The following is a 16,106-nucleotide window of genomic DNA, read 5'->3' as shown; positions in this document are numbered from 1 at the left end:
CTGACAAGCAGTATAGAAGCTATAGAAAAGTATATATAAAAAGGGAGGGTAGGGGTACTAGCGACTAACAGTGTCTACACTTAAAGGATATATATATGAAGAATGATGCAATACGTATTTCTAAAAAAAAAATGGGAGGGGGGGTATTTATTATAAAAAAGACAATTTAATAACAATATTTGTTAGAAAAATGGGATGGAATAAAAAAGGTGGGTTTAATCAATTAAAACATAAATTCAGGCTGACTAACACATAAAAACATATCTGGAACAATAAAAATATAAAAGTATATTTGAGATAAGAGAAAGGTGCTTATCTTAAAAATGGAAGGTCAACTGAGATACACCCAACCCACCTTTTTTATTCCATCCCATTTATTAACAAATATTGTTATTAAATTGTCTGTTTTATAATAAATACCCCCCATTTTTTTTTAGAAATATGTATTGCATCATTCTTCATATATATATCCTTTAAGTGTAGACACTGTTAGTCGCTAGTACCCCTACCCTCCCTTTATATACTTTTAACTAACAGGCAGCTTATCACTGTCTATTATTTGGGGCAAGCTGACACCTTTTACCCTTAAAGGAGTGTCTACACCCCTGGTTATTTTTAAACCATATAGTCGGCCTACACACTTATACTTGTGGCGCCATACTCCCACCACTCCAAAAGTATATATAATATTACTATATATCAGTACAGAGCGGTGTAACTGTGACACATGTGTCCTGACAAGCAGTATAGAAGCTATAGAAAAGTATATATAATATTACTGTATATCAGTAGTAGTACAGAGCGGTGTAACTGTGACACATGTGTGTCCTGACAAGCAGTATAGAAGCTATGGAAAAGTATATATATTACTGTATATCAGTAGTAGTACAGAGCGGTGTAACTGTGACACATGTGTGTCCTGACAAGCAGTATAGAAGCTATAGAAAAGTATATATAATATTACTATATATCAGTACAGAGCGGTGTAACTGTGACACATGTGTCCTGAAAAGCAGTATAGAAGCTATAGAAAAGTATATTACTGTATATCAGTAGTAGTACAGAGCGGTGTAACTGTGACATATGTGTGTCCTGACAAGCAGTATAGAAGCTATAAAAAAGTATATATAATATTACAGTATTTCAGTACAGAGCGGTGTAACTGTGACACATGTGTGTCCTGACAAGCAGTATAGAAGCTATAGGAAAGTATATATAATATTACTGTATATCAGTACAGAGCGGAGTAACTGTGAGACATGTGTGTCCTGACAAGCAGTATAAATTAGAAGCTATAGAAAAGTATATATATTACTGTATATCAGTAGTAGTACAGAGCGGTGTAACTGTGACACATGTGTGTCCTGACAAGCAGTATAGAAGCTATAGAAAAGTATATATAATTTTACGGTATATCGGTACAGAGCGGTGTAACTGTGACACATGTGTCCTGACAAGCAGTATAGAAGCTATAGAAAAGTATATATATATATATATATATATATATACTGTATATCAGTAGTAGTACAGAGCGGTGTAACTGTGACACATGTGTGTCCTGACAAGCAGTATAGAAGCTATAGAAAAGTATATATAATATTACTGTATATCTGTACAGAAAAGTGTAACTGTGAGACATGTGTCCTGACAAGCAGTATACAAGCTATAGAAAAGTATATATATTACTGTATATCAGTAGTAGTACAGAGCGGTGTAACTGTGACACATGTGTGTCCTGACAAGCAATAAAGATGCTATAGAAAAGTATATATAATATTACAGTATATCAGTACAGAGCAGTGTAACTGTGACACATGTGTCCTGACAAGCAGTATAGAAGCTATAGAAAAGTATATATATTACTGTATATCAGTAGTAGTACAGAGCGGTGTAACTGTGACACATGTGTGTCCTGACAAGCAATAAAGATGCTATAGAAAAGTATATATAATATTACAGTATATCAGTACAGAGCAGTGTAACTGTGACTCATGTGTCCTGACAAGCAGTATAGAAGCTATAGAAAAGTATATATATTACTGTATATCAGTAGTAGTACAGAGCGGTGTAACTGTGACATATGTGTGTCCTGACAAGCAGTATAGAAGCTATAGAAAAGTATAAATAATATTACAGTATTTCAGTACAGAGCGGTGTTACTGTGACACATGTGTGTCCTGACAAGCAGTATAGAAGCTTTAGAAAAGTATATATAATTTTACGGTATATCGGTACAGAGCGGTGTAACTGTGACACATGTGTCCTGACAAGCAGTATAGAAGCTATAGAAAAGTATATATTACTTTATATCAGTAGTAGTACAGAGCGGTGTAACTGTGACACATGTGTGTCCTGACAAGCAGTATAGTAGCTATAGAAAAGTATATATAATATTACAGTATATCAGTACAGAGCGGTGTAACTGTGACACATGTGTCCTGACAAGCCGTATAGAATCTATAGAAAAGTATATATATTATTGTATATATCAGTACAGAGCTGTGTAACTGTGACCCATGTGTTTACTGACAAGCAGAATAGAAGCTATAGAAAAGTATATATTATATACTGGTGGTCCCCAGTCCCCACAATGCAGCACACTGATCAGATATTTGCAGCACACTGAGCACAGATATGGAGCGTTTTCAGGCAGAGAACGTAGATATTTTCACCACACTGAGCACAGATTATTTGCAGCACACTGAGCACAGATATTTTCAGCACACTGAGCACAGATTACGGAGTTTTTCAGGGAGAGAACTCTGCCACGTCCTCTCCGTTCAATCTCCGAAGCACGAGTGAAAATGGCGGCGGCGCGCGGCTCCTTATATAGAATACGAATCTCGCGAGAATTACGACAGCGGGATGATGACGTTCGGACGCTTTCTGGTTAACCGAGCAAGGCGGGAAGAACTGAGGCTGCCTCGGAACCGTGTAAAATAGGTGAAGTTTGGTGGGGTTCGGATCCCGAGGAACGGAACCCGCTCATCTCTAGTATTCACAAACATCTTCATGAACATGCTGAACCTATATCATTTTGTCTTTACACACCTGCAAATCCAGTTTGAATTACCTTTTGCTTTTTGCTATCCCTCTCTTGTCTTCTAATTTTTAACGCCTCTTTTTACTTCAATTTCCACAACTACATAAACTTTGTGTTGTAACAAAATTACTGCCACTGAACACTTCCAACACTGTATTTCTGCAATCCTACTGCTCTGTTCATCTTGCAACCACACCTGTATTTCTGCAATCCTACTGCTCTGTTCATCTTGCAACCACCACTCCTATTTCCAAATTTATCATACTATTTACCTCCTCCACGCTACAGCATGGCTAGCCTGTCACTATCACCCCCCAACACTCCTTGTCTGCCCTATCCTTTTCTCTATCCCCTGCTCCCACCTCTATCCTTCTCCCCTAGTCTCCTACATTTCCTCCTCTCTCCCCTCCTTTGTCTCCCATCCACTCCACTGCCTCACTTCCACTCCTCCCCTGACACCACACTGTCAGTCACCTCTACCCTACCTTGGGCCCAATCGTCCACCACTCTGCCCTGCTCCTCCCTCCTTTACCTACCTCACCTCATACCCCTCTGTACCACACTTTACTCCTTCTATGCTCAACTGCTGCAGTGTCCCTTCCTAGCCCAGGAGCCAGCACCCTCACTACACCCTCTGTATCCCTGTCTTCTAAATCCATCTCACCTCATTGCTAAAGCAACCCTAATAATCTCATTCACATCACTCCCTCAGACTCTCTCCCGCTCTCCTGTGCCCTCTGGAATGCCAGATCTGTCTGTAATAAACTGGTCCCCACCCATGACCTTTTCATCTCAAATTCCTTGCATCTCCTAGCCATCACTGAAACTTGGATTAACCCCTCTGACACAGTTTCTCCCGTTGCTCTCTCTGCAGAGGGTCTCATATTCTCACCCCCCCCCCCGACCTGGGGGTCGCCATGGTGGTGGTGTTGGGTTCCTACTATCCTCTAGCTACTCATACCAACTCATACCACCAGAACCATCTCTAACATTCTCTACATTTGAGGTCCATGCCATATGCCTCTTCCAACCTGTTCATCTTTGAGTAGCTGTCATTTACCACCTCCCTGGCATGCCATCCAAATTCCTTGACAACTTTGCTTCCTGGCTTCCTCACTTCCTCTCTTCTGACCTTCCCTCCATTATCCTAGGTGATTTCAACATTTCTATTGATAACCCCACAAAATCACCTGCCTCCAAACTCCTTAACCTCACCTCTTCTCTTGGTCTCTCCCAGTGGACCTCCTCCCAGTGGCGTCATGAGGCGGGTGCAGGGGGTGCGGCCCGCACCCGGGTGTCACCCTTCAGTGGGGTGACAGCAAACAAGAGCCGCACACCTCACACCTGTTGCATTCCTACCATGACACTGACAATGTGTCAGAAAGCACGGACCCAGCCGCGGCGCACACGCACCTGCTCGGGGGGGAGGGGGTTTGCACGATCATAACTGTGCCGCGGCGTCCTCTTGTTATGATCGCATCCCCCTGCTGACTCAAACCGCTGCCTGAATACCGCCGCCGCCGGGTGCTCGGGGGGGGGGGGTGTTTGCACGATCATAACTGTGCCGCGGCGTCCTCATGTTATGATCGCATCCCCCTGCTGACTCAAATCGCTGCCTGAATACCGCCGCCGCCGGGTCCGTACTGGCGGTTCCTGACAGCCTCCTCAGCCAGGATGCCGGTCGCTGTACGTCACTCCTCATGACGTCATCTTGCGCGCCGGCACCGCTTGCAGTTTGCCATTCTCCTCACCGCCGCGGGCCACGTTCTGCACACCGCAGCCCACTTCCTCCGCTGCCTAGGGCCGCCTACTACACCCCCCTTCGCTGCTCAGGTACTTACCCTGCTTCCCTATGTCCCTGTCACTGCTGTCATTCACTTTCCCTGCTGTCACTGTACCTCTGTCACTGTCCCTGCTGTCACGGTCCCTGCTGTCACTATACCTCTCACTGTCCCTGCTGTCACTATACCTCTGTCACTGTCCCTGCTGTCACTGTACTTCTGTCACTGTCCCTGCTGTTACTGTCCCTGCTGTCACTATACCTCTGTCACTGTCCCTGCTGTCACGGTCCCTGCTGTCACTATACCTCTCACTGTCCCTGCTGTCACTATACCTCTGTCACTGTCCCTGCTGTCACTATACCTCTTTCACTGTCCCTGCTGTCACGGTCCCTGCTGTCAGTATACCTCTGTCACTGTCTCTGCTGTCACTATACCTCTGTCACTGTCCCTGCTGTCACTATACCTCTTTCACTGTCCCTGCTGTCACGGTCCCTGCTGTCACTATACCTCTGTCACTGTCCCTGCTGTCACTATACCTCTTTCACTGTCCCTGCTGTCACGGTCCCTGCTGTCACTATACCTCTGTCACTGTCCCTGCTGTCACCGCTGTCACTGTCCCTCTGTCACTGCACCTCTGTCACTGTCCCTGCTGTCAGTATACCTCTGTCACTGTCTCTGCTGTCACTATACCTCTGTCACTGTCCCTACTGTCACTATACCTCTGTCACTATACCTCTGTCACTGTCCCTGCTGTCACTATACCTCTGTCACTGTCCCTGCTGTCACCGCTGTCACTGTCCCTCTGTCACTGCACCTCTGTCACTGTCCCTGCTGTCAGTATACCTCTGTCACTGTCTCTGCTGTCACTATACCTCTGTCACTGTCCCTACTGTCACCGCTGTCACTGTCCCTCTGTCACTGCACCTCTGTCACTGTCCCTGCTGTCAGTATACCTCTGTCACTGTCTCTGCTGTCACTATACCTCTGTCACTGTCCCTGCTGTCACCGCTGTCACTGTCCCTCTGTCATGACACCTCTGTCACTGTCCCTGCTGTCACTGTCCCTGCTGTAACTCTCCCTGTCCCTGAATTTTGGATTATACCGTGTGCTATAATGTGAATTTCGGCTCATACTGGGGCAGACGTAAGAACGTGTGCTATGTAAGAAGCGGCTAACATCAGGGTTTTAAGAAATGCACAAAGCGCATACAGCAGTATTGTCTGGCGCGCTGTGTGCATAGGAAGGCGATGGCTACCTGATGTACAAAGGCTCAGTTAGCTCCTTATCGCACGTTACTCCCTTCTGGTCACTATGTCAGGTTGGGGCTGGCGTTGGCTCTGTTCTTTAAGAATCTTCTTTTTTTGGGGTGTTCTTTTTCATTAAACTTTAATGCTCCTCATTAGTACGCCGGTATACTAGGGCAGGGCATGCTGGGAGATGTGGATGGTGCCGTCACATACTCCCGGCGTGCCTTTCACAGGAAACGCACAACACACTACGCCAGCGCAGAAGGCGGCCTACTCTGCATGCGCCGGAGGAGAGGTAATGCCGGAAAGGAAAAAAACATTTCTGACGTGGGGGACAGTGGGAATAGGCACTAGTACGCATGCGCGGGAGCCCACCGATCGGCGCTATGAGTCAGGAGTGCACTTCACCGGGGACCAGACATAGGGGGTAACTCCAAGTTGATCGCAGCAGGATTTTTTTTATCAATTGGGCAAGACCATATGCACTGCAGGGGAGGCAGATATAAAATGTGCAGACAGAGTTAGATTTGGGTGGGTTATTTTGTTTCTGTGCAGGGTAAATACTGGCTGCTTTATTTTTACACTGCAAATTAGATTGCAGATTGAACACACCCCACCCAAATCGAAGGGTGTGTACACACGGTGAGTTCCCTGCTATGTTCGATTTTGACTATGCGATTTCCTTTGAACTCCCCCAGAGCCCAGATAGCACAGATGGTACAGATTTTGACTATCTGTGCTTGAGATTTTGTCTATGTACGATTTTGGCTAAGTGCCAATTTTGACTATACTTTGTACTTGATTGTACACTAGATAGTCAAGATTGACTTGCCTGCACAGTCTATCTAGCCTTACGATACCGACCCCACGGGAGCGAGCATTGGGATCGAATCTGTATCGCAAGCTGCCTAGCACCATGAGATATGCACTAACTTTTCATAAGATTTTGACTATATAGTCAAAATCTCACAGATTTATCTCACCGTGTGTAACTCTCTCTGCACATGTTATATCTGCCTCCCCTGCAGTGCACATGGTTTTGCCAAATTGCTAACAAAAATCCTGCTGCGATCAACTTGGAATTACCCCCATAGTGCATCGTTATGAGGCCAGGCCAGGAAATCATACATCCAGGTGATATGTGACGGCAGATCACCCCGAAAAAGCGATAAAGTGCCAAAGCGGAAATAAGGATCTTTAAGGTAATGATAATACATCTGCCCCAATGTGTGGTATAATGTGAATTTTGGCTCATTCAGTGTGCTATAATGTGAGTTTCAGTTCATTCAGTGTGCTACAATGTGAATTTCGGCTCATTCAGAGTGCTACAATGTGAATTTCGGCCCATACTGTGTGCTATAATGTGAATTTCGGCTCATTCAGAGTGCTACAATGTGAATTTCGGCCCATACTGTGTGCTACAATGTGAATTTTGGCTCATTCAGTGTGCTACAATGTGAATTTCAGATCATTCAGTGTGCTACAATGTGAATTTCGGCTCATTCAGTGTGCTACAATGTGAATTTCGGCTCATTCAGTGTGCTACAATGTGAATTTCGGATCATTCAGTGTGTTACAATGTGAATTTCGGATCACTCAGAGTGCTACAATGTGAATTTCGGATCATTCAGTGTGTTACAATGTGAATTTCGGATCATTCAGTGTGCTATAATGTGAATTTTGGATCATTCTGTGTTCTATGATGTGAATTTCGGATAATTCTGTGTTCTATGATGTGAATTTCGGCTCATTCAGTGTGCTACAATATGAATTTCGGATCATTCAGTGTGCTATAATGTGAATTTCGGCTCATTCAGTGTGCTATAATGTGAATTTCGGATCAATCTGTGTGCTATAATGTGAATTTCGGATCATTTCAAGTCATCTATTATTGTCCCGGTCCCCAAAAATGGTAAGGCCAGTGAGCCAAACGATTACCGACCAATTGCTCTGACATCTCTTATAATGAAGGCCTTTGAAAGATTGGTTATGGGACACATAAAAAAAAGTATCCCAGCCAATCTGGATCCTTTTCAATTTGCATATAAAGCAAATAGGTCGACAGATGACGCTGCTATCACCTTGATTCATCGTGTGGCTACCCATCTAGAATCCACATGTTCCTCTGCGAGAATTCTGTTTGTGGATTACAGTTCAGCATTTAATACAGTTATCCCAACATCATTAGTGTCTAAATTATCTCATTTGGGATTGAACAACTTTGTATGTAGATGGATCTTGGATTTCTTGACCAACAGGCCCCAATCTGTTAGACTGCACAATTCCCTGTCAAGCGAACTTGTAATCAGTACAGGGGTGCCTCAGGGTTGTGTACTGAGTCCCCTGTTGTACTCTCTGTTTACCTATGATTGCCTCTCAAATTCGGAGTCAGTTCACATTATTAAATTTGCCGATGATATCGCAGTCGTAGGTTTAATAAGTAAGGACGATGAGTCAGAATAAAGATCTGAGGTCGCTAGGTTAGAAGCTTGGAGTCAAACTAATCATTTAATTCTAAACGTAATAAAAACGAAAGAAATGATTGTAGATTTTAGGAAAACTCACAAGCAGCCCTCCTGTCCTATAGTTGAAAATAATCAGGTTGTGGAGACAGTTGAGTCCTTTAAATTCCTGGGCATTAACATCTCCAATGACCTGTCTTGGGGTACCCATACACGATGTGTTGTTAAAAAATCCCAACAATGCTTGTTCTTATTGAGGAAAATGCGTATGGCGGGAATACGTAAGGAGATTTTAGTAAACTTTTATTCAGCAATTTTAGAGAGTGTCCTCACATACGGGATTATGGTATGGTTTGGGAACTGTACTGCCGTAGAACGTAAGTCCCTTCAGAGAGTGGTTAAAACGGCAAGTAGAGTAATTGGAGTCAGCCTGCCCTGTATTCAGGATATATATGAAAAAAGGCTCCTCACTAAGGTGAGAAGTATTTTGGGAGATCTATCTCATCCAAATGGGGGGATGTTTTCTGTGTTGCCATCTAATAGGCGTTACCGTTCTATTCTTTGTCGGACTAACCGGTTAAGGGGTAGTTTTTTCCCAAAAGCAATAAACATGTTAAACCAGATAGGACCGAGATAAATTGACAATTGGGAATGTCTTGGGTTCAGGAGTGCTCTTTTCGTTCTGTTCTTATGGTCTCTGTATATGCTTACTTTTTAGTTTCGTTGATTGTTCATTAAACTATTGATGACAATAAAGTATTATTATTATTATTATTATTATTATTATTCTGTGTTCTATAATGTGAATTTCGGCTCATACTCAATTATGGACATAATTCTGGTCGCATTTTATTTTAGCAATAAAATTGCTAAAATGCGCCACGCTGACAGTGAGCATGCAATCAAAGTGCGGTCGCATCCCTGAAGGACTGCACTTTCATTGGGGGCCGGCGTAGCAGGGTGTGGTTGGAAAAGGGGATCAGAGCTTTTTTGGGGCGGCTATGTGACATCACACGCACCCACTGCAACCCAAAAAATGGCTGTGCATTGCCTGCATACGCAGCCTAGCTACGTCTGCAGGGGGTCATCCTTCGTATCTGCTTCAGCGATGTGATCGCAAAATAATTGAAATTGCATCGCTGGATGCCAATTAGCATCCTGGACGGACCCCAGCATGCTACAGAAACGATTGCAGATTCTGCTTTTAAGCAGAATATGCAAACCAACCTGAATAGGGTCCTATGTCACTACTATTGCCATCGCATTCAGTGATATACAGGAATTATGATTTACAAGTAAAACTAGTACAAAAACATTTCTAAGGATTGCGTGTGGTGTGATATGGGAGAAGGTCCATGGGGGGGTGACACCATGAGTTACCACACCGGGTGACACCAACCCTAGTGACGCCTCTGCCTCCTCCCCCTCCCATGTGAATGGAAGCTCACTGGATCTGTTTTTCACTCACCGCTCTGATCTTTCTGATTCTCTAACTCCCTGTTCCCCCTCTCTGACCATCACCTGCTCACTTTTAACCTATCTGTATCTGATTATCCATCTTTACCACCTAAGACTACCATCACTAAGCGTAACATTGATGCTATTGACACCACTTCACTATCTTCCCTGTTTGACTCACTGCTCTCTCCTATTCTCTCTCTTTCCTGCCCTGAACAAGCTACTTCCCTTTACAATGCATCCCTTACCTCTTCTCTTGACTCTGTCGCCCCACCAACCACTATTCACCCTTGCAGATCGACACCTCAACCCGGGCACACCAAATGCACCAGATATCTGCAAAAATGCTCACATACCACTGAGCGACAGTGGAGGAAATCATGCAATAAGGCCGACTTCATCCACTTCAAATTTATGCTCTCATCCTACTTTGCTGCCCTTACCCTCTCTAAACAATCTTACTTCAAATACCTCATCTCCTCCCAATCCTCAAACCCCAGGCACCTCTTTGCCACTGTCAACTCGCTCCTCTGCCCACCCACCCTCAACTCCCCTTTTCACTTTCTGCTCTTGACTTTGCCACCTACTTCACATCCAAAATTGACTCCATTCGTCAGGACATAACATCGCACCAGGACCTGAGCAACCCCCCTCCTCCATTTCTCAACTCCCCCCTCTCCTTCCCTCCTACCAACTCTGAAATCTTTCTTCCCTGTATCTGGAGAGGAAGTCACGGTCCTCATCTGGTCCTCACCCCCGTCCACCTCCCCACTTGACCCTATTCCCACCCGCCTTCTCCGCTTCCTCTCTTCTTCTGCCTGTTTCCATCTTGCCCATCTACTCAATCTCTCACTGTCATCAGGCTCTGTCCCTTCTGCCTTCAAGCATGCACTTGTCTCCCCTATTCTTAAAAAAACTACCCTTGATCCAACCAATCTCTCCAACTACCGACACTTCTCTCTTCTCCCTTTTGCCTCCAAACTCCTTGGGCGTATTGTCTACAACCGCCTCACTGTCTTTCTTTCTTCCCACTCACTGCTTGACCCTTTCCAGCCTGGTTTCTGTCCTCAGCACTCCACTGAAACTGCCCTCATGAAAGTCTGCAATGACCTCCTTGCTGCTATATCCAGGGCCATTGCTCTATGCTTATTCTCCTTGACCTCTCTGCTGCTTTTGACACTGTAGACCACCCTCTCCTCCTGCAAATCCTTTACTTCCTTGGTTTGCTTGATACTGCTCTCTCCTGGCTGTCCTCCTTCCTTTCTGACCGTTCCTTCTCTGTCTCCTCTCTTGGCTCCACCTCCCTCCACTTCCTCTACCAGTAGGTGTCCCCCAAGGTTCTGTTCTTGGGACTCTCCTTTTCTCACTCTACACATCCTCATTAGGTGAGCTCATATCATCTCTACACTGATAATACTCAAATCTACCTTTCCTCCCCTAACCTCTCCTCTGCTCTTCTCACTCGTATCTCCAACTGTCTCTCTGCTATCTCCTACTGGATGTCCCAGCGCTTTCTTAAACTTAACATGTCTAAGACTGAGATGATCATCTTCCCTCCCGTATAACCTCACCTCCCACAATTTCATTATCCATTGATGGCACAACTATCTCCTCTAGCAATTTCTTAGAGTAATCATTGACTCCTCCCTCTCCTTCAAACCACACATTCAGTACCTCTCAAAGACCTGCCATTTCTATCTCAAAAACATCTCCAGGATCAGACCCTTTCTCACCCAGGATGCTACTAAGACCTTTATCCACTCACTGGTCATCTCCAGATTTGACAACTGCAATCTCCTCCTATCTGGCCTCCCTGAAAAATGCCTCTCTACACTCCATTCTATCCTCAATGCTACTGCCCATCTCATCTTCCTCACCAAACATACTACATCCACATCCCCTCTCTTGCAGGAACTTCACTGGCTACCCTTCCCATTCAGAATCCAATTCAAGCTTCTCACACCCACCTACAAAGCCCTCACCCTCTTTTCTCCCTCTTACATCTCTGACCTTATCTCTCTTTACATTCCCACCCGTCCTCTTCGCTCTGCTAATGCACGCCGTCTCTCCTGCCAACTGATTACCTCCTCCCACTCCTACCTACAAGATTTTGCACGTGCTGCTCCCTATCTCTGGAATACTCTATCTCTCCCCACCCGACTCTCCACCTCTCTACAAAACTTAAAACGGGCTCTCAAGACCCACTTCTTCACCAAACCCAGACAACTCTCCTCCTAACCCTCTTGGCTATGATCACTGTCTAGCCCTTCTGTGTCACTCCGATCTGTTAGCCCCTCACCTTTTAGATTGTAAGCTCTCAAGAGCAGGGACTTCTTTCCTCATGTGCCTTTCCTTTTCTTACTTACACTATCTTATACTCCATACTCCCTTTGATGGCACCTAACCCTGGGTTTTCTATACCTGTCCTACTGTATATTGTCTTATACTGTAAGTGCTGTTTTCTTGTTTGCTCATTTGATTATGTACTGTGTAATGGGCACTGCGGATCACTTGTGGCCCCATATAAATAAAGGATAATAATAATAATAATAATAATAATAAGTTGTAAATCTAAATGTATATATATATCATTGGTACATTTAAAAGGGATTTGCAACTTAAAGTAATGAATATATTTTTATTATAGTCAGCACACTGTACTAGAGATGAGCGGGTTCGGTTTTTAGAGAACCAAACCCTACCGGACTTCACTATAAGAGCCCGGATCCGAGTCAGTCCAGTGGTGCTGTGTTGTGCTGCATCAGTCCAGTTGTGGTGTCTTGTGCTGCATCAGTCCAGTCACAGTGGTGGTGTCCTCTGATGCCATATGTCCAGTGCTGCTGTATAAGTCCAGTCCATTGCAGTGGTGCTGTGTTGTTCTGCATCAGTCCAGTGGTGGTGCCCCTGTGCTGCTGTACATGTCCAGTGGTACTGCCGTATATGTCCGTTGATACTTCCGTACATGTCCATTGATACTGCCGTATATGTCCAGCGGTACTGCCGTATAAATCCAGTGATCCTGCCATATAATTCCAGTGATCCTGCTGTATAATTCCATTGGTACTGGCGTATAAGTCCAGTGATCCTGCTGTAAAATTCCAGTGATCCTGCCGTATTATTCCAGTGATCCTGCCGTATTATTCCAGTGATCCTGCCGTATAATTCCAGTGGTACTGGCGTATAAGTCCAGTGATCCTGCTGTAAAATTCCAGTGGTCCTGCCGTATTATTCCAGTGATCCTGCCGTATAATTGCAGTGATCCTGACGTATAAGTCCAGTGATCCTGCCGTATAATTCCAGTGGTACTGGCATATAAATCCAGTGATCCTGCCATTTAATTCCAGTGGTACTGGTGTGTAAATCCAGTCCAGTGATACTGCCGTAGAATTCCAGTGGTACTGCTGTATATGTCCAGCGATACTGCCGTATATGTCCATTGATACTGCCGTATATGTCCAGCGTTACTGTCATATAAATCCAATGATCCTGCCATATAATTCCAGTGGTACTGGCATATAAATCCAGTCCAGTGAAACTGCCATACATGTCCAGTGGTACTGCCGTATATGTAGAGTGATACTGCCGTATATGTCCATTGATACTGCCGTATATGTTCAGCGGTACTGCTGTATAAATCCAGTGATCCTACTGTATAATTCCATTGATCCTGCCATATAATTCCAGTGGTACTGGCGTATAAGTCCAGTGATCCTGCCGTATAATTCCAGTGGTACTGGCGTATAAGTTCAGTGATACTTCCGTATAATTCCAGGGATCCTGCCGTATAAATCCAGTGATCCTGACGTATAATTGCAGTGATCATGCCGTATAAGTCCAGTGGTACTGGCGTACAAGTCCGGTCCAGTGATACTGCTGTATATGTCCAGTGGTACTGCCGTATAAGTTCAGTGGTACTGCTGTATAATTGCAATGATCATGCCGTATAAGTCCAGTGATCCTGCCGTATAATTCTAACTTAGTCATACAGCAACCTCATTGCACCTCTTTTATATCTTTGCATGATGTGCATGATGGCCTTTTTTTATATATCTGCCCTCCTGTCTGACACTGCAGTGCCACTACTAGATGGGCCAATTGTTTGTGTCACTTAGCTTAGTCATACAGCCACCTCGGTGCAACCTTTTGGCCTAAAAACAATATTGTGAGGTGTTCAGAATAGCCTGGAAATGAGTGGAAATGAATGTTATTAAGGTTTATAAAACCGTAGGATCAAAATTACCCCCAAATTCTGCGATTTTAGCCATTTGTATATTTTTTTCAAAAATCATTCAGATCCAAAACCAAAACCAAAACACGAAAGGGTGGTTTTGGCAAAACCAATCCAAAACCAGAACACGAAAAATGCCCGCCGCACATCTCTTCTGTGTACTATTGGGATAAAAGTGATTTTGTGTACACAGTTTGCAAACTGTGTACTGTTTGGATGTATCCTATTCCTCATCTCAATAGGAATCTTCCAGTGAACTTGCAGAAGTGATGGCATCAGGCTGCTATGTAATACAGTATGACTAATATTAAGGCCCCCATTTATCAAGCCTTGGAGAGAGATAAATAGCACAGTGATAAAGTACCAGCCAATCAGCTCCTAACTTCCATGTTACAGGCTGTGTTTAAAAAATGACAGTTAGGAGCTGATTGGTTGGTACTTTAGCACTGTGCTATTTATCACTCTCCAATGCCTGATAAATCTGGGCCAAAGTTTTGTTGTTTTAACTGATAGATTTGTGTGCATTTCCTAGCTAGACTACACAGGATTATCTGCTGGACACTGAGGCAATACATGCGGCAGGACAATACTCATTCCAGTGGAGAAAAGACCAAGGGATGTGACTTATGGGACGTTGAGTACTTGGGATGCCCTGACCCTTCAACTGATGAATGATGACCTTTAATGTTAGCTTGTTTACTGTTGTGATGTCATAGCCTTTTTCATTGTGGAATGTATAAAACTGTTTAGTTCTGGATCTGAAAACACAGAGCATTCTTATTGAAGCATGGGACAGTTCTATTCATGAGCTTGTGTATTGCATTGGCGGTACTTAAGTTTAGTATTATAGTATATTATATATTATATATTATAGTATTATAGCTTTTTCTGCTTTGGAACCACATGATCGGATTGGACTTAATTGGAGATGCTGCGGCAGACACTTTTCGGGTTTTGTGGTTTGGTTTTGGATCTACATCTCCATACGTGCTTTGGATCTGGATTGGTTTTGCCAAAACCACCCTTTCAGGTTTTGGTTTCAAATCTGGATGTTTTTAAAAAACAAAACCTAAAAACAGCTAAAATCACAGAATGTAGGGGAAATTATGATCCTACACTGTTATTAACCTCAATAACATTCATTTCCACTCATTTCCAGTCTATTCTGAACACCTCACACCTAACAATATTGTTTGTAGGCCAAAAGGTTGCACCGAGGTAGCTGGATGACTAAGCTAAGAGACACAAGTTGTCGGCACAAACATCTGATCCACTAGGAGTGGCACTACAGTAGCAGACAGGATGGCAATTTTAAAGAATAGGCCCCAAAGAGCACATAATGCAAAGAAAAGAAAACACACACATGCACAGTTTAATAAACCAATCATTTCAGTGACAGGTGGTCGCCCAGAAAAAAGCTTGCAAAGTTCTCCAAATCATAGCTAGCTACAAACATACCACCTCCTTTTTTGATGACTTTTCACATTATGAGAAAAGGCTAGAGGAAGAGGACAGTGTCAAGAAGGTGATTTAAAAAAAGAGAGGCACATGCAATTAGGCTTTCACCTCCACTCCTATATTGATGTGGAACAGAAAGATCTTCAACCAAGCTGGACAAACTGAAAAACTAGGAGGCAAAGCCTCTGAATTTGTACCCCCTTCTCTATTTTCAGGGATTATGATAATCACGGATTTTATGCTGGGATGCAAATAAACTGGTGTAGACCACAGGATCAAGATTGGATATTTTCCCCTCCACAGAGTCTGGAGAATTATTTTGTGAAAATCTCGTGGGTTTCTTTTTTTCCATTTTTTGTTGTATTTTTATTTACATATGATGTGGCAGATGCCTTATTTTCATTTTTCAAAGTTCCCAGTTACATGCAT

Source organism: Pseudophryne corroboree, chromosome 8 (genome assembly GCF_028390025.1).
Source record: "Pseudophryne corroboree isolate aPseCor3 chromosome 8, aPseCor3.hap2, whole genome shotgun sequence".
Taxonomy (NCBI): Eukaryota; Metazoa; Chordata; class Amphibia; order Anura; family Myobatrachidae; genus Pseudophryne; species Pseudophryne corroboree.
The sequence above is the reverse complement of the archived record's forward strand: the minus strand, read 5'-3'. Positions refer to the sequence as shown.